This window comes from Bufo bufo, chromosome 8, assembly GCF_905171765.1.
Source record: "Bufo bufo chromosome 8, aBufBuf1.1, whole genome shotgun sequence".
In the NCBI taxonomy this organism is placed as follows: Eukaryota; Metazoa; Chordata; class Amphibia; order Anura; family Bufonidae; genus Bufo; species Bufo bufo.
The window spans coordinates 62,999,495-63,011,790 of record NC_053396.1 but is presented as its reverse complement, the minus strand read 5'-3'; the positions used below and the strand labels follow the sequence as shown (position 1 = coordinate 63,011,790).

Here is a 12,296-nt window from a genome sequence, read left to right as displayed (position 1 = left end):
GCTAAAATAAGAACTTAGATCTATATGCTAATGAGGCTCCGTCTACCTTCCTAAACTGCCGCCGCCCAGCGCGTCCCTCCAGCCCGCCCATCTCCTGCTGAATGCGATCCTCTCCGTGCGCGTCTCTGTTCTGCGCATGCGCAGTGAATGTCTGACCGCTTCCCTGCTCAGACATCTCCACTGCGCCTGCGCCGATGACATCATAGTGCTCCGAGGAACAGGCGCAGTGGAGATGTCTGAGCAGGGAAGCGGTCAGACATTCACTGCGCATGCGCAGAACAGAGACGCGCACGGAGAGGATCGCATTCAGCAGGAGATGGGCGGGCTGGAGGGACGCGCTGGGCGGCGGCAGTTTAGGAAGGTAGACGGAGCCTCTAGGTGCTAATGACGCCCCCATAGCACCTAGAGGCTCATTAGCATATAGATATAAGTTCTTATTTTAGCAAAACGGCTGCCCCAAAACCTATCATATTAGGATGGTTGGGCAGAGCAGACACTAGCGGATCGCTAGTGTCTGACACCTAAATATGTCATACGAAGTGATAGAAACCCTTTAAGCCTCATTCACATGTCAGTGATTTCCATCAGTGATTGTTAGATAAAACCAGGACTGGAGCTACACAGACATAAGGTATATAAGGGAAAGCTCTGCTCCTGCCCTGTGTTTAGAGCCGTACCTGGTTTTGGCTCAAAATCCACTGACCAAACACTAAAGCGTGAATGAGGCATAATATTAGTGTGATGAAAATTACCACTGCACATGTAGCAAGCTGTGGTTTTTCAAATGGGGTAAAAATAATATGGCCCCAATAATGTGCCCGATTTACGCATAAGTGAAACGGACATATTTACATAAGAATATAAACTACTTATATGGCAGCAAATAAGGTTACACAGTTACACAAGGCAACAGCCAATCACAATATACTTTCTAGCCTACGCTGTAGAAATGAAAACTGGAATGCGATTGGGTATAGAGCCACATGTGCCTGCTTGCCCCGCCCAGTCTCCGCCCCCACATCCCTGCGTCGTCCTGGAGACTGGAAACAAACCAGGCCAGAGCAGTAGTGAGGCCGAGCTCAGTGATGTGACCGGAGAAGAGCGTTCGGCACAGGTATGACCGGGGGAATGCCCATTTACCAGCCGCACCTGAGCAGTCTAGACACATAGTACGCTGGTTACACAGTGCAGTGAGGGGTCAGCATTTTTCATTTGGATATATTTTCGCTGCCATGGTTGTCAGTGATTTCTACCTGTTATCAATTGTCATGGCCTCTCTGTGACGTTCCTCAATGTATGACGTCACCATCCAGACGTGCAAGAGATAAATAGCGTCCCCTACTGACTGGTCTGGTGGGGCATTCTGCTTGGTTGACATTATCCCCCTATCCACAGGATATGGGGCCCCTTCAGTTCTGAGGGAGTTCGGGAGATTATCCCGCATGTCTGACCAGCCCCTCCATCTAGTAGTTAACCAATAGGTTGGTAACCATCTGGAATACCCCTTTAAGGTATGTCCAAGTGATGACACGCGGGGGTCCAGCTCCTGGTACCGATGACATACGGATGTGTTCCATGTGCGTGCTGTATTTTTTTGTGGACCCATTGACTTGAATGGGGCCTAAGACCATGATTTGCGGACAATAATAGGACATGCACTACTTTTTTGTGGAACGGAAATAGGGAAACGCAATGCACACGGAGTACCTACCTTCCGTAGTTTTTGTGGACCCATTGAAGTGAATGGTTCTGCATATGGTCTGAAAAAAAACCCAGAACGGAAGCGGAAAGAAAATACGTTTGTGTGCATGAGCAAGGCAGATAGTTACACCTCATAAAATAATTACTTTACATTCCCCATATATCTACTTTAGAAGGCTTAGGGCTCTTTCACACTTGCGTTGTCCGGATCCGTCGTGTACTCCATTTGCCGGAAGTGCGCGCCGGATCCGTAACACTGCAAGTGAACTGAAAGCATTTGAAGATGGATCCGTCTTCAAAATGCGTTCAGTGTTACTATGGCAGCCAGGACGCTATTAAAGGGAACCTGTCACCGGGATTTTGTGTATAGAGCTGAGGACATGGGCTGCTAGATGGCCGCTAGCACATCCGCAATACCCAGTCCCCATAGCTCTGTGTGCTTTTATTGTGTCAAAAAAACGATTTGATACATATGCAAATTAACCTGAGAGGAGTCCTGTATGTGAGATGAGTCAGGGCCAGGACTCATCTCAGGTTAATTTGCATATGTATCAAATCGGTTTTTTTACACAATAAAAGCACACAGAGCTATGGGGACTGGGTATTGCGGATGTGCTAGCGGCCATCTAGCAGCCCATGTCCTCAGCTCTATACACAAAATCCCGGTGACAGGTTCCCTTTAAAGTCCTGGTTGCCATAGTAGTAGTTGGGAGCGGGGGAGCAGTATACTTACCCTCCGTGCGGCTCCCGGGGCGCTCCAGAATGACGTCAGAGCGCCCCATGCGCATGGATGACTTGATCCATGCGATTACGTCATCCATGCGCGTGGGGCGCCCTGACGTCACTCTGAAGCTCCCCGGGAGCCGCACGGACGGTAAGTATACTGCTACCCCGCTCCCCACTACACTTTACCATGGCAAACAGGACTTTAGCGTCCTGGCAGCCATGGTAACCATTCAGAAAAAGCTAAACGTCTGATCCGGTAATGAGCCGAAACGACGTTTAGCTTAAGGCCGGATGCGGATTAATGCCTTTCAATGGGCATTAATTCCGGATCCGGCCTTGCGGCAAGTGTTCAGGATTTTTGGCCGGAGCAAAAAGCGCAGCATTCTGCGGTATTTTCTCCGGCCAAAAAACGTTCCGGTCCGGAACTGAAGACATCCTGATGCATCCTGAACGGATTTCTCTCCATTCAGAATGCATTGGGATAATCCTGATCAGGATTTTTCCGGCATAGAGCCCCGACGACGGAACTCTATGCCGGAACAGAATAACGCAAGTGTGAAAGAGCCCTTAGAATTGTAGAAGCAATTCTTAAAATTGTCTGAAGAGGTGGGTTTTCAGGTTTCTTTTGAAGGATTCCACTGTAGGTGAGAGTCTGATATGTTGGGGTAGCGAGTTCCAGAGTATGGGGGATGCATGGGAGAAATCTTGGAGTCGATTGTTGGAAGAGGCGATAAGAGGATAGGAGAGAAGGAGGTCTTGTGAGGATCGGAGAGTGCGTGTGGGGATGTATCGGGAAAGTAGCTCAGAGATGTAGGGAGGGGACAGGTTTTGGACGGCCTTGTATGTATTTATTAGTACTTTGAAGTGAATTCGCTGGGCAATGGGGAGCCAGTGAAGGGATTGGCAGAGGAGTAATTGGGTGAGAGGTGGATTAGTCGGGCAGCAGAGTTGAGGATAGATTGGAGGGGTGCGAGAGTGCTAGATGGGAGGCCACAGAGGAGAATGTTGCAGTAGTCTAGGCAGGAGATGATGAGGGCATGTATATGCATTTTCGCAGATTCAAAGTTAAGGAAAGCGCGGATGCGGGAGATGTTTTTGAGTTGGAGGCGGCAGGTGGTGGAAAGGGCTTGGATGTGTGGTCGGAAGGAAAGGGCAGAATCCAAGATCACTCCAAGGCAGCGGACTTGGTTGACCGGGGAGAGTGTGCAGCCATTGATCGTGATAGATAGGTTTGTTGAGGGGATGAGCAAGATGGGGGAAAGATGATGTTTTATCCATGTTAAGTTTTAGAAAGCGAAAGGCAAAGAAGGATGATATAGCAGATAGACATTGTGGGATTCTTGATAGTAAGGTGGTGATGTCTGCACTAGAGAGGTAGATTTGTGTGTCGTCAGCGTAGGAGTGATACTGAAAGCCATGGGACTCTATGAGCTGTCCCAGGCCAAAAGTGTAGATAGAGAAGAGCAGGGGTCCTAGGACAGAGCCTTGCGGGACACCAACAGAGAGGGAATGAGACGAGGAGGTGGTGCGAGAGTGGGAGACGCTAAACGTCCGGTCTGTGAGGTATGATGTGATCCAGGAGAGGGTCAGGTCAGTGATGCCAAGAGATGAGAGAGTTTGCAACAGAAGGGAGTGGCCAACAGTGTCGAAGGCAGAGGACAGGTCAAGGAGGAGGACAGAGTATTGTTTCATGGTTTTGGCTGTTAGTAGGTCATTGGTGATTTTGGTAAGGGCAGTCTCAGTGGAGTGGTGGGGTCGGAAGCCAGATTGTAGGCGGTCAAAGAAGGAGCAGGAGGAGTGGTGAGAGGACAGTTCAGAATGGACATGTTGTTCAAGTAGCTTTGAGGCATACGGAAGAAGTGATATGGGGCGATAACTGGACAGAGAAGATGGGTCAAGTGAAGGCTTTTTGAGGATGTGTGTAATGGTAGCATGTTTAAAAGCAGAGGGGAAGACACCAGAGGTTAGTGATAGGTTGAAGAGATGAGTTAGGGCTGGGATAAACACTGTGGTGAGGATAGGGATGGGATTGGGTCAAGTGCACAGGTGGTCAGATGAGATTTGGAGAGTAGAGTGGAAAGTTTTTCTTCTGTAATGGTGGAGAATCAGGTTTTGGGAGAAGAGAACCGAGCAGTTGTGTAGAGGGGCTGTGGGGACTGTGTAGTAAAGCTGGAGGCCGCCGGACTAAACAGTCGGACATGCAGTACTTTTAGTCCGGCGGCCTATCGCCGTGCACTGCCGTGCTGCGCCACAGCTCCGCCCCCGTCCCCATTATAGTCAATGGGGATGGCAGGACGGATCCGACAGGGTGAACGTCCTGCCGCTAGTGTGAAAGTAGCCTTAATTATGGCATACAATGTAGTGGGAAGCGGTAAAAAAATTCCAAATGGGGGAAAAAACAATAATAAAATACTAATAGAAGTTTATTATAAACCACCTTATTAGGTGGTTTATAATAATATCCTATTAGTATTTTATTATTGTTTTTAACTCCATGTATCTCTACCCACAGTGACTCTTTCTAAACAGACTTTAACCCTGTACGTTAACTGCCCAGTCATAGCTATCATCCAGCCATGTCTCAGTTATTCCCACTATGTCATAGTTCTCCTCACACATCACTAATTCCAGTTCACCAGTTTTATTAGTCAGGCTTCTGGCATTAGTATACATACAATTAAGAGGTTTGTGTATATTTTTTACCCTACACCTTTTCTTCTGAACTGTTCTAGTCCCTCCTTCCATTCCTCCCCCAGTCCCAGAAACTCCGGGACTGGGGGAGGAATGCCTTAGACTTTTCCCTGCCATTCATCAGCGCAGTGAGCGCAGCGATGCTGCTGCTGCCTGAAACAACCAATAACAAGGCTCCTTATAGTGAGGAGCTTTGTTATTGGTCAGTTTGAGCGGGCTGCCGGAGCTTCTGGCACACCGCTCTAATGGGAGGAAGGAGACGCGCGATCCTCATTGGTGGGGTAAGTGGGGATCTGTGAAATATAGTGGGGATCTGAGCGCCTTGTTTTTACCCTATAGTGAGTCTGAAGCACTCAGCCGAGCGATGTCTCTCCTCCCTGCTGAGCGCGGTAGTGATGACGGCCTCAATAGAAGGTCTAGGGGACCGTCTTCACTACCGCGCTCAGCAGTGAGGAAAAGTGGCTGAGCGCTTCAGACTCCTGCTCATAGAAGTCAGCGGGGGTCCCAGCGCTGGACACGCCAACAGGAGACCTCTATACAACCTCCATAACGGACAGACCTGTCACCCATAGACCTCTGTCACCTGTCGGCTTATGAATCCATCAAGGATTCATTGCAGCATGTTTCATCAGACGCTGCTATAAGGATTTCTTCTGTAATGTGGTGGGACATGGTTCCACAAGGACTGCATGTGGCCATTTACAGCCTCCAGGACATACAGTCCCTCTGCCAAGCGCAAAACTGTATAATCCAATAACCACAGCGGTGGTGGCAATTTTGTGGCATGAGATAGGGCAATGGGTCATGGAAGGCAAACTATTCTTTATTGCAAGATGAAGCATAACACAAAATGACAGCCTCTAGATCAGGGATCAGCAACCTCTGGCACTCCAGCTGTTCTGAAACTACAACTCCCAGTATCCTCCTTTCACTTCTTTGGGGGTTACAAGAACAGCTGAGCAAGTGTGCATGCTGGGAGTTGTAGTTTCACAGCAGCGCTGGAGTGCCAAAGGTTGCTGCACCCTAGATCAGTGGTTATCACTGCGTGATGACATCATCCAGATCCACAACATGTGACTGTGGCGGTGCAAGGTATGTGCCCGGGTTTTCCGCTTGTGCCCTTGGCACCAGCATGCACCACCATCCATTGTGCCTGTGTCCTGCTCCGCCAGTGCCTCAGGTCTCTTTAGAGTCTACCAACAGCCCCGGTGGCACCGACATACCCACCTGAGAGCTCATCTACAAGGACGTAACTTTGGTGGGCAGCAATGGCCACGTGATGAATGGCAAACCCCAGTGACCAGCGGCACAGAAACAGCAACAATTAAAGGGATTGTCCCAATATCAACACTATTTACCTATCCATACTTAACCCAGAGAACACTAGAACATGGTAACCAAGGTGGGGCCCCCAGCGATCATGTACTTGAAGGGGACATGTCTGTTTTATTAACGACTTGCATTTCCCATGCAATAACAATTCTAGGGAGTAAATTCTTGTGACTCTATATTGTACCATTCCTCTATTATTCCTACTAGAACTTATGAACGAATTTCTAGTAGTCTGCAATAAAGGTCCAGCTGGATCTTACCAGTTGACAGCACTGATTGAATAATGTCCGGCTGTGCAGGGACACCCGCATCTGGACTTTCACTGCAAACTGCCAGCAAGTCATTAACTAATAACAGGAATAACAGAGGAATTGTGCAACATAAGGTCATAAGAATAGATGCTCCAGGATTGTTATTAAATGAGGGGGGGGGGGGGGGGGGGGTGCAAGTAGTTACCAAAACAGACAAATCCGGAGAGGTTAGGGGTCCTCTTTAACGACAGGTGATAAATATCGATCTTAGGACAAACCCTTTAAACCTCATAAAATCACTGCAACAGTGACCTCAGTGGTACCGATCCCCCTCAGACAACAGTGACCTCAGTGGTGCCGATTCCCCCTCAGACAACAGTGACCTCAGTGGTACCGATCCCCCTCAGACAACAGTGACCTCAGTGGTACCGATCCCCCTCAGACAACAGTGACCTCAGTGGTGCCGACTCTTAAGAGCAGGGTGGATAAAAATCACTGATCTTATATATTTTTTTTAAAATAAAAAGAATCAGATTTTTTTTATTTTTATTTAATTCGGATTTTTTTTTTTATATAAAATGCTTTTTGAGGAAAATATGCATCATCCAAAGGTTATTCCATCATGAAATAAAGATTAGTTTTTTAATTATGTAGAATAAGGCTGTATGTGGACTCCCATATTGTTGAATGGATTAGGCAGTGGCTGAGGGACAGACAACAGAGGGTTGGAGTCAATGGAGTATATTCAGACCATGGTCTTGTTACCAGTGGGGTAACTCAGGGATCTGTTCTGGGACCCATATTGTTTAATATCTATCAGTGAAATTGCAGAAGGCCTCGATGGTAAGGTGAGTCTTTTTGCTGATGACACAAAGTTTTGTAACAGGGTTGATGTTCCTGGAGGGAAACGCCAAATGGAAGAGGACTTAGGAAAACTAGAGGAATGGTCAAAAATCTGGCAACTAAAATTTGATGTTGATAAGTGCAAGATAATGCACCTGGGACGTAAAAACCCAAGAGCAGAATATAAAATCAGTGATACAGTCCTAACCTCAGTATCTGAGGAAAGGGATTTAGAGGTCATTATTTCAGAAGACTTAAAGAGGACCTTTCACTGATCCTGACATTGTGAACTAAGTATACAGACATGGAGAGCGGCGCCCGGGGATCTCACTGCACTTACTATTATCCCTGGGCTCCGCTCCGTTCTCCCACTATGCCCTCCGGTATCTTCGGTCACTAAGTTATGGTAGGCGGAGTCTGCCCTTGTTCTTCTGTAGCGCTGGCCAATCGCAGCGTAGATCTCACAGCCTGGGAGGTTCTTTTCTCCCAGGCTGTGAGCTCTGCGCTGCGATTGGCCAGCGCTACAGAAGAACAAGGGCAGACTCCGCCTACCATAACTTAGTGACCGAAGATACCGGAGGGCATAGCGGGAGAACGGAGCGGAGCCCAGGGATAATAGTAAGTGCAGTGAGATCCCCGGGCGCCGCTCTCCATGTCTGTATACTTAGTTCACAATGTCAGGATCAGTGAAAGGTCCTCTTTAAAGGTAGGCAGACAATGTCATAGAGCAGCAGGAAATGCTAGCAGAATGCTTGGGTGTATAGGGAGAGACATTACCAGTAGAAAGAGGGAGGTGCTCATGTCGCTCTACAGAGCACTAGTGAGACCTCATTTGGAGTATTGTGCTCAGTACTGGAGACCATATCTCCAGAAGGATATTGATACTTTGGAGAGAGTTCAGAGAAGAGCTACTAAACTAATACATGGATTGCAGGATAAAACTTACCAGGAAAGATTAAAGGACCTTAACATGTATAGCTTGGAAGAAAGACGAGACAGAGGGGATATGATAGAAACTTTTAAATACATAAAGGGAATCAACAAGGTAAAAGAGGAGAGAATATTTAAAAGAAGAAAAACTGCTACAAGAGGACATAGTTTTAAATTAGAGGGGCAAAGGTTTAAAAGTAATATCAGGAAGTATTACTTTACTGAGAGAGTAGTGGATGCATGGAATAGTCTTCCTGCAGAAGTGGTAGCTGCAAATACAGTGAAGGAGTTTAAGCATGCATGGGATAGGCATAAGGCTATCCTTCATATAAGATAGGGCCTGGGGCTATTCATAGTATTCAGTATATTGGGCAGACTAGATGGGCCAAATGGTTCTCATCTGCCGACACATTCTATGTTTCTATATGTGTAATTTTTTGGGGTAAATAAATTCCATTAATCCATTCACAATGTCATGCTCTTCCAGAGGTTTTTGTAAGATTATTGGGCAGTTTCTCTGCCTACAAGATATTATCACAGATGCTTGGTTTACTTTTGCAGTTCTCAAAACTGAATTTGACTCAGCAGAGATCACATGCCTCTTCTTCACAGCAAAAATGTTATAACATGAACAGAGTTGAGAAAAATACATTAATCCTAACTTCTACAAACCTATGAATGCAGAATCAACCTAATCAAACAAATATGAAAAGTTATTCTAAAAATCTTCATCTACTTGCATATTATAAGTTATACCAGCAAGAATTAGTCTTTATGTAGAAAACTATGATTTAAATCAAGCCTTACTGACTAGTGATTTAAATCATTTTGATTTAAATCAAATCCACCCTGCCTAAGAGCAACAGTGACCTCAGTGGTGCCGACCCCCTCAGAGCAACAGTGACCTCAGTGGTGCCGACCCCCTCAGAGCAACAGTGACCTCAGTGGTGCCGACCCCCTCAGAGCAACAGTGACCTCAGCTAAATTTAAAATGGTCTAAATTTGCTAATTATGCATGGAAGACAGTTCTAGATACTAATAATGGTTCCCCTGCATAAATAGCAACCCCTTAATGTTATGTAGTCCTTCGTATTACCTATTTGAATTACTGTAACTTTCGTACTCCTCATCGGCTAAAAATACTCCTCTAAAATGGTAAGAGGAGTATTTTTACTCTTCCAGAAAAAATGTAGCGCGACCTCTGATTATGGGGGACTTCAACTACCCAGATATAGACTGGGAAACTGAAACCTGTATTTTCCCTACCCCCACGACAGGACCACATAGAGAGAGGGGATCCGCCCCTAGGGACAGGAAACCTGCAGAACAAAAAGGCGGAGCCCATCTCCAACCTCAGCGGTTTCCTGTCCCTGGAGTGGGAGACCTGCAGTTTTCTTTTCAGGTACAGCTAATCTGGAAGTCCCAGAAATGTTCTGGAGGACTATGTGGTAATACCTGCTGGGGTCTATCGCACCATAGATTTGGTCTGACAGGACCCTAGGTTCTTGCGGCAGGTGTGTGGGCCCCTCCAGGGGAGTAAGGCCACGCAATGTTTGGAGCCCAGATCCATGGGTAAGTGGAAGCAGCCCCAGGGGGGTATTGTGTTCCACCGCATGCAGCCCGGATCCATGGAAGAAACATGTATTCCGGTGCATCTTCTGGCGTGCGTCTCAGACAAGGAAGGAGCCTAGATCAAGCAGACCAGGCTTTGGGGCCTGGTTGTTTGCCTCATGACTTTGGGGCCTGGTTGTTTGCCTCATGGCTTTGGGGCCTGGTTGTGTGCCCCATGGCTTTGGGGCCTGGTTGTGTGCCCCATGGCTTTGGGGCCTGGTTGTGTGCCCCATGGCTTTGGGGCCTGGTTGTGTGCCCCATGGCTTTGGGGCCTGGTTGTGTGCCCCATGGCTTTGGGGCCTGGTTGTGTGCCCCATGGCTTTGGGGCCTGGTTGTGTGCCCCATGGCTTTGGGGCCTGGTTGTGTGCCCCATGGCTTTGGGGCCTGGTTGTGTGCCCCATGGCTTTGGGGCCTGGTTGTGTGCCCCATGGCTTTGGGGCCTGGTTGTGTGCCCCATGGCTTTGGGGCCTGGTTGTGTGCCCCATGGCTTTGGGGCCTGGTTGTGTGCCCCATGGCTTTGGGGCCTGGTTGTGTGCCCCATGGCTTTGGGGCCTGGTTGTGTGCCCCATGGCTTTGGGGCCTGGTTGTCGTCTCTGTTGGTCTGTTCAGTTTTTTTCTGTTTATGGATGCCTGTATGGCTAAACATCTTTGCATATATGCCTACTTCATTGAATGTCCTGCATTATACCTGCTTGTCAAACACTGATCGGCAGAACGCCTGTAGCATCTTTTTGCCTGGTCGGCTGAACACCTGTAAGCCTGTGCCTGTCTGGCTGGCTGACTTTGAATCTGTTCTTCTGTCAGTAAAGATGGGTATGCTTTCTAGCACTCTCTTCCCCAGGGCTGAGTTCCTCGACCAGTCCAGGCGGTAGTGCTTCACAAACGTTGTGGGTGAAGCCCAAGTTGCAGCTCTACAAATCTCCTGTAGCGGTACATACCAATATTCTGCCCATGATGTTGTCGTGGACCTTGTAGAGTGAGCCTTAAGACTCTGTGGTGGGTCTAGACCTTCTTTGTCATAACAGAATAATATGACATTTTTTATACAGTTATAGTGGATTTAGCTGCCCTGTTTCCTTTTGACTTCTCCAAATTGTATGAAAAGATGTTCATCGTTTCTGAATGTTTCTGTCCTAGCTACTTAAGCTAACACCGATCTTCTCACATCCAGGGCTGAGGCCTCTAGAGAGTCTAGAGCATTCTCTGCAGAAGATAAAGCCGGAAGAATAATTTCCTGTTTTAGGTTTATAGTGGATGAGACTTTAGGTCTAAAATCTGGTAAAGTCCTTAGTGTGAGTGCATCCCCCAGATCTCTCATGTATGGTTCACGGCATGATAGGGCTTGCAACTGACTGACTCTTCTAGCTGACGCTATTGCCACTAGAAAAACTGTCATCCACGAGAGGTATTTCAGATCAATGGAGTTAATAGGTTTGAATGGACTGATAGCTAGGTGTTTCAACACAGTCACCAAATCCCAAGATGGTAAGGGTTTGTGAATCTTAGGGGCAATGTTCCTGGCACCCTCGAAGAACTTCTTTATTAATGGATTATTAGAGAATTGTCCATTTAACTGGTGGTTTATGGCGGCAAACTGCACTTTTAATGTGGTTTGTTTTAGTCCTTTCTGTAGGAACTGTAATATTAAAGGAATTGTAATTTCTTCATTCGGATAAGTCAGATATAGAGAAAATCTTCCAAATTCGATCATACAATCTTTTAGTTCCTGGCTTGCTTGCAGAGGACAGTGTGGTAATGACATTTTCTGGAATGCCCTCTTTCCTTAAAGGAAATGTGTCAAGGGATAATCGCTATTGAAGTAAAGCCATAGCCTAATAGCACTTAGTACCTTATTTCCAGATGTGCCTTTGTTCCAGCAATAGATGTTTTTATCTAATGAAAATCCAGTTTATTTGGTATGCAAATGAGACAGTAAGGTGCCCAGAGGGGTGTCATTCTTGCAGGAAGGAGCCCACGCACGCCTCCTGCCACGATGTGTCCACCCACCCCTCCTACATAACATTCTAGCCATAACTCTGCCCCCCTTTTCCCTGCTCCCAGCATGAGGGTCGGCTTGGGCACTAGCAGGAGGTGTGCCTGCGCTCCTTCCTGCAAGAGTAACGCCCCTCTGGGCACCTTACTGGCTCATTTGCATACCAAATAAACTGGATTTTCAGAAGATAGAAAACATCTATTGCTGAAACAATGGCA

The 12,296-nt window shown here is 47.3% G+C and overlaps 1 protein-coding gene across 1 annotated transcript in view; it reads left to right on the top strand.

The window, feature by feature from the left end:
- The first annotated feature begins 1,020 nt into the window (after positions 1 to 1,020).
- LOC120977989 (serine/threonine-protein kinase Nek1-like) overlaps positions 1,021 to 12,296 on the top strand; it is a 135,100-nt gene continuing 123,824 nt past the window's right edge. The window contains exon 1 of the mRNA XM_040406198.1: positions 1,021 to 1,114. The gene's annotated coding sequence lies outside the window, so the exon portion shown is untranslated. The remainder of the gene's footprint in view (positions 1,115 to 12,296) is intronic.